Source organism: Montipora capricornis, chromosome 10, assembly GCF_036669925.1.
Source record: "Montipora capricornis isolate CH-2021 chromosome 10, ASM3666992v2, whole genome shotgun sequence".
NCBI classification, from domain to species: Eukaryota; Metazoa; Cnidaria; class Anthozoa; order Scleractinia; family Acroporidae; genus Montipora; species Montipora capricornis.
The window spans coordinates 7326782-7340215 of record NC_090892.1 but is presented as its reverse complement, the minus strand read 5'-3'; the positions used below and the strand labels follow the sequence as shown (position 1 = coordinate 7340215).

The 13434-nt window shown below is 37.9% G+C and overlaps 1 long non-coding RNA gene across 1 annotated transcript in view; it reads left to right on the top strand.

Moving 5' to 3' along the window:
* Positions 1 to 11246: 11246 nt before the first annotated feature.
* Positions 11247 to 13434, top strand: part of LOC138019344 (uncharacterized) — a 2837-nt gene continuing 649 nt past the window's right edge. The window contains exons 1-3 of the long non-coding RNA XR_011126138.1: positions 11247 to 11470; positions 11686 to 12235; positions 13226 to 13434. The exon at positions 13226 to 13434 is cut by the window's right edge and continues 649 nt beyond it. This is a non-coding gene — a long non-coding RNA (uncharacterized lncRNA). The remainder of the gene's footprint in view (positions 11471 to 11685; positions 12236 to 13225) is intronic.

Sequence of the window (13434 nt, the reverse complement as noted above, 5' to 3'; positions counted from 1 at the left end):
TCAATCGAGGTAAGTAACTCCTGGGTTCAAATCATTTTGAGAAAACGCTCAAAGTTATTTACCACTTATTCAATTTCGTAACTGAGGTAAATAAATTCGCAAGTTTTTCCACACAAATTGAATAAATGAAGGGTGAAGCCGAAAACATATGCATAAGGGGGATTACGAAACGACGACGTCGACGGATACGAGTCTGATGCGAGAACGTTATCTAAAAGTACTATTTCACGATAATCTCTTTTTTCACGTAATTGCAGTAATTTCGTGATGACTCTAATTCACTCGGCCTGAAAAGTGAGTATCAACATTCCAAGAATAAAGTTGGTGGCTAGAAACTTCGTGTTTTCGTGTTTTCAGGGCTTCTTCACAGCCAAGAAGAGTACCAAAATGAAAAACGAAGAGTTTTTCATGGCCTTCTCGTAGCTAGCCGTCTTCCTCATTCTTGTGCAGGCTCCCTATTTAGATTACTGTATGCCAGTTTGCCTCCTTTCGGTTACTACTTGGCCACTCACTCCCACGTTTTAGCAATCAGAGCGTGCGAAAAGCTCTATTTGCTTGCGACCATGTTGTTGTCTGTAAACGAAGTTGCTTTTTCAGGAATTGAACTCCATTCTTATTCAAAGATCTTGAATTATTACCCACTACCGAAATGATTCTAATCAAGGAAACCTATTTTTTGGCATCCAGTTGGTCGGAAGTGACTGACATTTTTCTAATCACCTCACAGTTAGCAGAGCAAAACGCACCAGATGTTGTATATGTTGTCGTCGTATATTTTAGGGATTAAAAATTGTTTTAAAATTAAAAGTTCTCTTGGAGTGTTCAGCCTCAAAAGGTCCACAGCACAGCAGGAGCTTTAGCGGTACCTTTTAGGGTATTGAGCTGAAAAATTATGGCAGGAGACATTTGACAATTTTTAATTTTGTCTAATTAAAACCCATAATTTGGTACCTCTTAGCGGTGAAAAAAAAATTCATGCACGCCCACAAGACAGGATCTACCTACCTCTTAGGGATTCCTTTCAATATTTCCGACGGGCACCCCCCTTCCTTTCTATATGGGAGTGCCCCACACCACGGAAAGAAAGAACTTGCCAGTACTCGAACACGGAGCTCCAGATCGATAGTACTGTACATTCACCTCTACACTACAAGGACAAACAGCAACGCAGTTCTATTCATTATAACAACTCGATCGATATCCATGTATAGAGCGAGTTTCAATCGAGTGTCGTAAGAGCGTCTGCCTGAGAGACCGGGGCAGACTTGGAAATGAAGGTCGACAGATTTCGCTTAAAATTGGTACACAAAGTACTTATGTCGACTTATAGACCGTATTCATAAATGGCGGCTAATTTATAATTCTTTTGTCGAAGTGCAAATTAGCCAACCAAGCCTCGATACCATACAGTGAATTGAAAAAAATTCTTGCTCTAAAATGAGGCTTGGTAGGCTAATTTGCACGTGGACAAAAGAATTATAAATGTGACCGCCATTTATGAATAAGGTCTATGTAATATGCCAAAGTTTCAGCTTCAACGACTTTTTTTTAGCTGAGTTCTGGATATAGCCCCTCAGGGGTCCCCAGAGTCTGATTTTCAGTGCAATTTTGGCCACTTTTAAATCTCTTTTTTAGCAACATGAAATTAATTTCAGGCAAAAACAAAACCATCTTTGTAAAGCCCTATCCTTAAGCTTTTATGGATAAGAACATTAGGTCATGGAAAATTTTCGCTAGCCTGTGGCTGTTATCACAACTTGGTCATATTTGAAGCATATGGGAAGCAACCGGAAATAGACTGTTTTTCAGACCAAATATTTTCCATGCCCATGTTTTATATCTTGAGGTCTTAGTATCCCTGCAAAGTTCAGCCCTTAGTTTAGTAATATCAAGAAAAAAAATACTAACATTGAGGCTTTTTACTAAGAAAAAAACTTACGAGAAGATGGCTAACCAGACCACTTCCGGTTAAAGTTTCAACAAAGCGTGTCTGCAAAAATCAGCCATTTAATTTCGATTATCTTTTTTCCTTCCAAGTTATGGTTAAAAGAGACTCTGAAGTTAATTGTCACCGAAAAGACTTTCCGTTAATAAGAAATTTTTATGTGATTGTTTTAGGACCGATCAGATAGTGTTCCGACAGCGGTTATAAATTTCTTGAAAGAAGTCTTGAAAATTACGGACAATAGAGCCGCTGCGAAAATTCTTTATTTACCTAACAACACATCTCTTGCCGGTACATCACCTACAGCATGCATAATGGCCCTCCAGGGCAATTACCGCCTAGTTTGCTTCTTATTACCGAAACCAGAGTTAAGGGTCAGCAATTCAGTGTGAGTCCATAAAGACTTACTTTTTCATGTGATCTAAAGCTACGAGTGCCATAAAAGACCCCCAAGTCCTTAAGGGCTCCAAGAAAGCTAAAATATTTTATTTCCCAAGTTGCCAAAACAGTAGTCGTTACCGGAGGGATAACCCACTCCATCCCTGTCCTATCTTTGGATATAATTATATGCAGTATGGATGCCGCCATGGATCTGTGCTGTTTGAGAAAGCAACAAAAGGAGAATACTGATAGAGAAAGGGAAAGAGTGCCCGTGAGTAATCTTCTAGCAATTTAGCGGATTGGCAGCGAAAACGAACCGTGTTGTGGACGTCCTTATCAATCATTTACAACATACGTGAGCCATTTACACTGGGGCACTGTGTATGAATAAATATTCAGTAAACAAATCATGCCATTGAGGTTCTCATACAAGTTCTATCATAATCATTGTCTGCAATATCAAGGAAACGAATCTGCACGAGAAAACAACTGAATTCCAAGTAAGTCATAGCCAACAAACTGAAATGACCTCGTCACGTATAGTATTAATCGACCTGTGTATATCTAACTCGCAACGACGCACTTGCGACCAATTTATCGCTGTGGCTGAAGTTTCTAATGTTACCTCACTCTTAAGGGATTGTAGGAAAGGGGCATGTCTGTAAAAGTGAAGCCAGGTAAGCGTTTTTTGTAAGTGAATTTATCCAGACACTTTGCAAATTGACTGGAAGAGTGACTGCAATTTGTGTTAGACGATTAGCTTGAATTATATTCGAAATTTCTTAAAGGTTAAAAACGAGTCTCAAGTAGTGTCACGACAGATGTTGTGGTTGCTTTTAAAGAGACCGATAAGTTCTTTTTTCTTCAGAAAATATTAAAGCCCAAACAGGTGGGTTATAGTACTATTGAATGGAACTACAAAGCTTGCTTATATCCTGATTTAATTAGCGCTTCATTACTACGGGCCACAGACGTGATACGTTGAACGAGTTGAACAAAGGAGATAAACTCAACATTGCAATTTGTACGAAAAAGATGCAATTTTGCATTGTGATTTACCGGCAAGAGATGTGTTGTTAGGTAAACACTGTAAATAAAGAGTTTTCGCAGCGGCTCTATTGTCGGTAATTTTCAAGACTTCTTCTTTCAAGAAATTTATAACCGCTGTCGGAACACTATCTGATCGGTCCTAAAACAATCACATAAAAATTTCTTATTAACGGCAAGTCATTTCGGTGACAATTAACTTTAGAGTCTCTTTTAACCATAACTTGGAAGGAAAAAAGATAATCGAAATTAAATGGCTGATTTTTGCAGACACGCTTTGTTGAAACTTTAACCGGAAGTGGTCTGGTTAGCCATCTTCTCGTAAGTTTTTTTCTTAGTAAAAAGCCTCAACCTTAGTATTTTTTTCTTGATATTATTAAACTAAGGGCTGAACTTTGCAGGGATACTAAGACCTCAAGATATAAAACATGGGCATGGAAAATATTTGGTCTGAAAAACAGTCCATTTCCGGTTGCTTCTCATATGCTTCAAATATGACCAAAGTTGTCATAACAGCCACAAGCTAGGGAAAATTTTCCATGAGCTAATGTTCTCACCCATAAAAGCCTAAGGATAGGGATTTAAAAAATGGTTTTGTTTTTGCCTGAAATTAATTTCATGTTGCTAAAAGAGAGATTTAAAAGTGGCCAAAATTGCACTGAAAATCAGCCTCTGGGGACCCCTGAGGGGCTGATATCCAGAACTAAGCTAAAAAAAAAAGTCGTTGAAGCTGAAACTTTGGCATATTACCTAAGTCGACATAAGTACGTTGTGTACCAATTTTAAGCGAAATCGGCCGACCTTCATTTCCAAGTCTGCCCCGGTCTCTCAGGCAGAAGCCTGTAAAACCAAAACCAAAGTAGTCATTTTGGCCAATCAAAAAGGACGGAGACAATCCAGTAAACCAATCAAAACTCGAAGTAATTACACCTAGCCAACACAAAGCGCGGGAAAATGTGCACGCGCGAGCCACGATTGGTTTTGGTTTCATTTCTGATTGGTTGAAAAAGTGGATCGAGAACTTTGAACCAATGACTGAGTGAAGAAATGCAAAACCAAAGCAATTCGCTAATTCGCCTTTATCACTCGGCGGCCATTTTGGAGTCCTTGGGGAATAAAGGCTTTGTCTTTGCATTGTCTTTGCCCGTCCAGCCTCACATTGAATGAGAGGTTCGACGGGCAAAATCTTTTGTTTGGACATTGAGCGATATGGGTCTATTACTTTCGACACTCAATTGAAAACCGCTCTAATAGCAAAAACTTATCCTAAGTCGTTGCTGACCCTAATTCTTCCCTAGGCTTAATTTAGGCTCCAAAAAAAGTTTTTTCAGTCCATCTGAGTGCGTATTCAACCTAGGTAAAAACGAATTCAACCTGTAACGGGTTTTGACGGCAACAAATCTGACAAATATACTAACAACATAAATAACAATTTTCTTGCTCTCCTATAGGTGCGAAACCTTTTCTGGTGTCTTTGTGACGGTAAAGGCGCTAATGTTGTTTTCCATGAAGACAACATGTAACGCCATGATTATACAACGATGCGACAGATGTCTTGGTGTATTTCGATAAAATTAAAAATATCAACTCATTTTCGAAATCGGTAACATTTTGTCTAGTAAAGTTAACAGAGGCTTGCGGGCGATAAAAGTTAAAACCAAATAAATTACAACCTTTTTTGGTTTGCTATATAGCGCGTTTTGAGGTTTTTCAGTAAAGATAGCTTTTTCCACCTGCCTCGTGCTAAACATTTAACAGCTCTCTGTCCTTCCAGACAGCTCAAACGTAGATTCCAGTTTTTTGACATTATAGATAGGCAAATACATATAAAGAATGAATATCTAAATACCAGTTTTTAAACTGTTACGTCCGATAAGGTCGTCTTTTATCGAAACGTTGTTGCCAAGTTCACTTTGTTTTTTTGTTCAGTCTCTTTTTTTCCTCTTTTTTCGCTAAGCGGAATTCATTTTAGTAAAACTAATTTTAGTGAAACTAAATTTTCACGTAAGTTACGATTCGGGCCAAAGTTTTCCCCAGCTAAGCTCTTGGTCTATAATTTTGAAATATCCTCGAAGAGTTAAGCCTTGCCCTAATTAAGGGCTAAAAGCGTACAATATTTGGCCCATACAGACGAGTACTGTCTTAACTTCTGGATGTATCGGCTTACCAAGTTTCAGGCCCTTTATCTTAAACAGAATATTACGTTTTATCTATGATATAAGAACATAAGATGCAATCAACTTACACGACGACGTTTTCTCGAATATTGCAAACTTTCACCGTGAAGAACCTTATTTCATTCGACACTATTTGTTTTTTTTTTCGTGTCGTAATAATTGTCGGTAAATTTGCATGAAAATAGCCATATTTTCTTTTACAAATTTGTTGGTGCGTATCAATTACATATCTATCGTTGTTTTGGGGAATTGCCTTCGATTTTGTTAAAACTCCTTGTTGTCTATTTTACTTATAATTAGGTCGTCCAAAAGTCCTTAAGGTGCTACTGTGACGAAATTTGCATCTTCCCTATCCAAGCCATTTTGGCACATAAACACGTAGTCTGTGCGAGACGAAGAATGCTGTTTACCATTTTCAAATATCTCTTTTTGTTCTGGAGATATTCAAGTTTTCTTAATATGCAAATTAGCCAAGTGATGACGTCATAAACCCAACCAAATTTTGATCAAGTATGATGGAGAAAGATATCTCAGCCAATTTGTATCAGAAGTGCTTGGTTCTTTGCACTAAGATTCTAGTAGATGTGTTCCACAATATGAGAATACCACTTTTGTTTCCATGGAAACATACTGGGTTCCAGACCTCCCTGACATTAAGAGCTTTGCAGACCACCTTTGGCGTTCTGTTTTGATATTTGCAAATGGTGCCTCTTCTGCATGATCCTGCCAGCATATAAAGATGTTAGGTCATGTTTGTGGCCTTAGTAAATGTATTTCTAGCCTGAGATCACCAAAATATTGAAATAAGGTTGGAGGGGACTGGAAAAGAGTGAGTTGCCATGGGAACCAATTTCTTTACAGTCATAGGTGTGTTGCCTTCAGAACTATTAGCTCACCAAGTTTCAATGGTCACTGTTGCAAATTGACCGAGATAGCTCTATTTATATTCTTGATGTTCTATTGGGTTGGGTGAATGACGTCATCAGCCTTCTCATTTGCATATTTAACACATTTTTCAAACTTAAATATCTCCGGAACCAATGCAGATATTTCCAAACGGTAAACAGCATTTTTAATGTTTTATGGTACTCTATGTGATAAACCAAAAAACTCAAGGGATAAAAATTTGATCACAGTAGCACTTTAATTAACTCTCTCAAATGCAAAAACAAGTTAACCGACGCACGATTTTACTCATCTCTCGGTCATTACATGCATAATTGATCTCTTCCACTAAGGGTTTTTCAGGGCCGGCAAAACACACTCAACGAAACGACAGAACAGAAGAAGAGCAACTGTTGAGAATCCCAACTGGCCGCAGGCAAACCAGTTGGCTATTAACAAGTGCAGCTGAGAAGTTGAACTAGGAACTACCAGGATCAAATTTAACTAGACCCTCCTCGTGAGGGTACACTGGGTTGGCAATGGTACGTGCAGCGTTCCAGGCAATTATTTTCAAGTTGGGGGGTCATTAAGACTATTTTAGGGGTCACCCAGAAGTCATACCTTTGGCTTACAGGTTCGTTCGACAAAACAGATCCTTTTTACGTGGAATGCCGAAGGCATACCACGTCTTAAAATCGGGCTGGTGCCAAATTTTATTTTTTTTGTTGATAGTCACAAATGTGCATACGCCACGGATATTGAATTAAGCTCCGATCGGGTGAATTTACCCTTATACCCTTCAGTATTTTCGAACTTCCCTGCCCCAATTAGAAACCATATACTTTCCCTGCATTTCGCGATATGTGCGCGCGTTAGACCACTCGGGCACCGTGACACAGTTCTTTTGCAACGACTAAAAGCGGTTATTTGTTGTCGAATCTTTCCGCCGGCCATGATTGACACAGTATTAAAATATTCGATAAAGTGGACAGATGTTTTTTCTTTGAGAAAGACAAGCTTTAAAGGTAAGAAGAATTTTCTACGTTATTTCTAGATCTTGCTTCGTAATTATACTTGTATGTTCCGCTGTGAACATTACGGCATTTTGCACAGAACGATTACTTCATTAGAAGTATTTTGCATAGCACGAATACTCCAATATTTCTTGGGAACCGGTTTGTTCAGCCGTTTTAACGTAGAAAGAAAATAAGAAAATAGCTTTCAACGGCCAAACAAAATAAAAAATGAAATCAAGTTTAAAAAAAACGAATTACTGATTTTCGTTACGGGGACTTCGCAGCGGTCCCCCATCCAAGTACTAACCTCATTCGGAGGAGCTTAACTTCAGTTGACACCTGGGCTAACATCAACGATTGAGATCTTTGTGTTAAATTCGCACATGTATCTTGTCGAACTTTATTAAAACTTGAAAGAAAAAAAGTAAACTAACAAAAACCCGGTGTCTTGCCGTCATTTTGTCACAGATGCATCCTTTGTTTCGTGAGTTGTCAGTATTCTGACACGCAAGGTAACTTGATCACAGGCGGCCGCTAAAATCCATGTCACTTTCGATTTTGTGATTTTACTTGTACGACCAAAAGTACGATAGAAAAATTGAACTCAGATTGAACGTACAAAAATCTCCCGAAATGTTTTTCGCTGGTAAGTTATATTATATTCGTGGCACAAAATTTATGATGGCTTCATCTCGCAAATTGTCTTATTCTCGATCGACACTTCCTAAAAGTTCGTTCTGCTCTCCTTAAAAGCTACATATCAATATTTATTTACTTTTGCGTCAATATTTGTTTTGCATACATGTAAGGTAGGCTAACAAAATCTAAGCGATCAGGACATGGGAAAACTTTGGTAAAAAAATTGTGGGGATATGGGATTTTTGGCTGGGGGGGGGGGGGGAACTGAGGGGATGCGGGATATTTTTTAAAGTAGGAGCGCATTGCGTACGTGTGGTAGTGCAGTAACTAGACAGTGTTTTCTCGAGAAGCGATCACTAGTGTTTTTTGTTTTCGTGTTTGATAGTTTTTTGTTCAGCTCGAGTGTAGAATCATAACGAACTTTTGTAGTTTGTGAGAACTATTTACTACTTGTAGCTTTTGTTGAGTTTTGAATCGATAATAGAAAGAGTTTTTGGCGATTTCAACCCAGACTGGACTACTGGATTTAAGCTTTTTTCTTGACGAGATTTCAAGTTATTGTGAAACGTTTCGTACCAAGTTACTCTGATACTGAAATCAAGATTATGGAATTGTAAAACTAGAACTTTGGACTGGACTATAGAACGCACAATTACGGAATTTTACATTTTTTAGCATTCTGAGAAATGGAGTACACATGTTGTCTTCTTGTCTTCGCCACGGCAGATTTAAACAGTTTGCAAGAAACTAAACCAGGATTACGGGACCGGAATTCGAATACATGGCCCGGTTGTTCGAAAGCTTAATCCAGGATTAGCGTAAACTTTTGTTTCATGTTTTCAACTTTTTGGTGAAAGTTTCCTTTGCTTATTGACTTCTTCTAATGTAAAGTTTCACGGAATATCAGCCTTGAACAGCATTTGGGAGTAGAGAATAAAACTCGTTTGTTCATTTTTAACCTGAGATTAGCATTAATCGGCTTTTGAACAACTGGCCGAGGATGATAAGTTGTTGAACTGTGATCTGTAATAAGTTTTTCGAAAGATTTAAGGCTGATCTTGTAATTTTTGGATGAACGGAGTTAAGGAAGGAGGTAAAACTGTAGGATTTAAATAAAACCTCATTCCAAAAAATAAATAAATGAAAGATCCCGTATCCCGAGAACCCGCTAATAGGGCTTCCTTGTTTAGTAACATTAATAATGAGTTTTTACAACAGACAACTTCAAGTTATATCTTTCTGGTAATCTCTCGCCATTTTCCGAAGTCTACCTGTACTTGAAGTTCACTGTAAGTGGACAATTTGTGTTAACTGTTTGCGCATTCCACGGATACGCCTTTGGAGGCGCCTTGTCTGAGGTTAAAAACCTGGCTACCGGCCTATTAATTAATCATTTGTCAGAAAGAAGAAATTCCTGTCCTCTTTAAAAAAATTGACACGCATTGCTTACGTGTGGTAGTGAAGTAACAAAGCGATTTATTCCATAATGTCAACTGAGCTGTGTGTTGTCTTCCAGGAGATTCAAGTTGTCCTTGCGTAATATGTAGTTCTAGCAGTGCACGATATTGTTTGGGTATTGTCTATCATTGTAGTGCCATGGTAGAAGTCTTGGGTAAATAGCCTGAGAAGACATGTGGTTACTAGCAAAGTACTGAACCCAGAAAGATTGAAGAAAATAAAAGGGAATCGAGAAACATTGGCTTCTGGGCTGACAAGTTGATCATGCAACTTCTTTCCACCACAAATGTAAGCATGCACCGACAGCACCTGACAGCTTTGTGAACATAGATAAAAGCTGAATTCAAGCGCTGTCCGGAGGGGTTAGTATTTGGATGGGCTACCTAAGAAATATACCACTCAGTAACAGAAGCAAAGGACTATTTTAATTCTATTTTAATGCTTTCAAATGCGAACCAAGCAAGATACAGATTTTGTTAGCTTGCTTTATGCAATACAAATATTGATGTAAAAGTAAATAAATATGGATACACAGTTTTTAAGAAGAGCAGAAGGAAGTTTCAGGACGGTCGATCGAGAATAAAATATTTTGCCATCGGTAACAAAATTCACGACATGAAAACAACATTAATTTTGAACCACGAATATAAAAAGTTATCATCAGCGAAAAACATTTTGGGAGATTTTAGTTGTTTTGTTGTAATTGTACTTTTGGCTGCACCGAGTAAATCGCACATCGAATTCAGCGGGCGCAGTGATCAAGTTACCGCGGCATGTTTACTCGCGAAACAGTGAAGCATCTGTGTCAAATGATGCCAAGATACCGGGTTTTTGTTTTTGTTAGTTTTTTTTTTCTTTCAATTGTTATAAATTTTGACAAGAAATGTGCGAATTCAACACAAAGATCACAATCGCCCAACTCTCAGAGGTTGACCATTGTTTCTGGAAAATCAAAAATTTACTCTCCAAGACGAGATTATTTATCACCAGGTAATTCCATCGTTTTGGTAATAGCAGCTACTTTATTATTCATCAGCGTCACAATCTTTTGCCGATTTTGGAACTCAAGCACGCTTCCAACAGACCTGTTTATTTTCGTGACTTACGCGTTACCACAAAAATTATCCCCGTATCACATTTCAACACATGTATGCAAATTTGCTAAGCTCGAAAATTACACAACATGATAAATTTACAAAAGCTGGAAATTTCACAGAAATATTTTCCAGCGAAACATTTATTGAAACAAGCAACATATTTGCTATAAGAGGCAAGAAACCCTTTCTATTTCAGTTGCGTGCGTGCAAGGGAAACAATCACAAAGCATAAATTTCTGACAGTTCACATCAAACCCTTTTCGAAAGAACCTTGACCGTAAATAATATAGCCTGTTCCAGGCTCTCAGATAGTCGAGAAAACGAAAAAAACTGCGTGAGAAAAGCGAGTGGGGGCTTGGGTCGAGGCGAGGCGGGAGAGCCTATAAGCAGCTCTTTAAATTCTTCATTCCGCCCACTTTGCAAATAACCTTTCGCATGTCAAAATGTCAATTAAATGTCAAAGTGTTGAAAAAGGGCGGCACTGTGTGGTCCCACGCGAGTTCAAGCGCGATTCTTTTATTAGTTGTTCAGAGGTGTTCTCACTTGTGCGAGTACGTTAGCAGTCCAGGATTGTTATTAATTTTGATAACCGTGTTACGTCACAACATGGCGGCCGTTGCAGAAATCGGAGGATTCTGTATACACTTCACTTTATTCGTTTTTTGTTCGGAACTAGTTGGGTTATCTACCCAAAATTCTATTCGATATGGACAACAAAGGAACATTCTTGGCATTTGTAAAAGATGGCGGTGGCAGAGCGGGTTGAACGGTTGGAAATGTTAACTGTAAAGTGGGACAGTGCATGAAATTTGACCCCAAAGTCAGGTACGTTTTCCACTTTGTCGTTAGATTAAAGGCACTTGTAGATTTTTCCAGCATTTGCAAAAAAAATGTCGATATCTTCAAATCTTTTACTTGACTTTTCACGTGTTTTTGCTGTTGTGCACGATCTATTAAAAATGTGCAAGGGGGTATTTTGATTTGCGATGTGCTGTTAATAATGGCACCCATATTTGATTGATTTACTCCTACAAACCTAGGCGTTGAGATGGCGGATGCTGATGCCCACAGGGAAAAAAAAATGGCAAACTTGTGTAGATTTTGTGGCTCTACAGCGTCGAAAAAGACTGAAAGGCCTAAAAATAAATTCAAGGATGATTTTGAACGATATTTGGTATCAATTCTGAAAAGTGCAGTGGAAGGCTTAACGCTTTAGTGACACAAGAACAATGCCTGTCAAAAAAGTGATGGCCGTTGATCCCCTGCAAACTGTAACAAAACACAACTTTAGTTCCATTATGTTTGGATCCAACCTGGTTATGCATTCAATTGCACGCAGCAGAATGGCAGTGGATATTTATGGAAAATTTCATCCGGGTCGTCAGTATAACATTATGAAATCCTGGTTAAATGGTTCCCTGCTATGCCAGAAGGAGACATTCTAACTGCCATAGATAATGATCAGGTTTTGTTAAAGAAGTGGACTGGGTGCAAAGATAAACATGCTGCATCTTGACATGTGTGTGTTATACAGAGGTTGGTACCAATGCATGATGCAGTTTTGCAAAGAGATGAGAAGCTTGCACCAAGGTAATGCAAATGCCACAATTTATAATTTATGAATCCTACCACCTACATTTTGTGATTTTGAATATTTTTTGCAAGTCTCTTCTCTGTTTAAATTGTCCATTATGGGGACTATTTTAATCATTACCAAATCCCCAAATTGGTAGGACTGAAGAGTGACTGAAATGCATGAAGAAACCATTCTTTATCTATTAGCTGTGTTAATAAACATAAAATGTTTTTTTTCCTTTTTGTTTATCAACATTAACATTTTGAACAATTATGCAGTAGCTTAATTAAACCTGACAACTGTTTTTTAGAAAAAGCCTTGAGATTTATTTAGCAGGATTTTTTGTTCAATGTGTAGTTCCATAAAATGTCCATTCCTTCCCCACAAAAGGTGCATTTTGACACCCCTTCACCAATCTGGAAATTCTAATGAGATTTCTTTGAGTGTTTTGGTCTTTCTGCACCCTTCCTCTCCCTGGAATTTGAAATCCTTTGTGTGTGTGTGTGTATATGGAGATTTTTTTTTAGTACGGAGTCTATGGATTTTCAACTTTGCATGTAAATTGAACAAAATATATTTTGATGAAAGATTGTGGACCAGATTTTCTTCACATTGACAGCTTTTTAACGGGGACTGCTTTTCATAATTATAAAATTCCTTTTATAAGGAAGATGTCTGTTTACAAACATTGACATCAAATTTCTTTTGATATTTAAAAAAGCCAACCACCGAACAAAAGAACCCTTTGTTTCGGCATCCAATAAGGCTCCAGTTGGCACATTAATATTAATAGGTGATGTCATTGATATCCTCACTATATAGCAAGCTGAGCTAGAGTCAATTGCCTGAAAGATGAGGGGTGGGCTGACTGTTTTCATAATCAAGTAACCCATTTGACAACATATGTACTTGCATACTCTTATTTTAATTGAGTGGTTTAATTTTAATTGAACATTTTTATTAATGTTGTTACTTGATCATACTTATTTTAAATTCATTAACAGTAAATGGCCAAAAAGATTGGAAGAAGCAAAGACTGAAACAGCATCTCCTAGATGATTTCTCTGCCACATCTGATGATGTCATGCTATTGCATAAAGAGGGAAGTAAAGAAAGATTGTCATTGACAAGTATAATAAATATTATAAAACTTAAAATACTTTGTACATGTAAGAAACACCAACACAGTATCACAGGGCTGGTAACTAAGAGG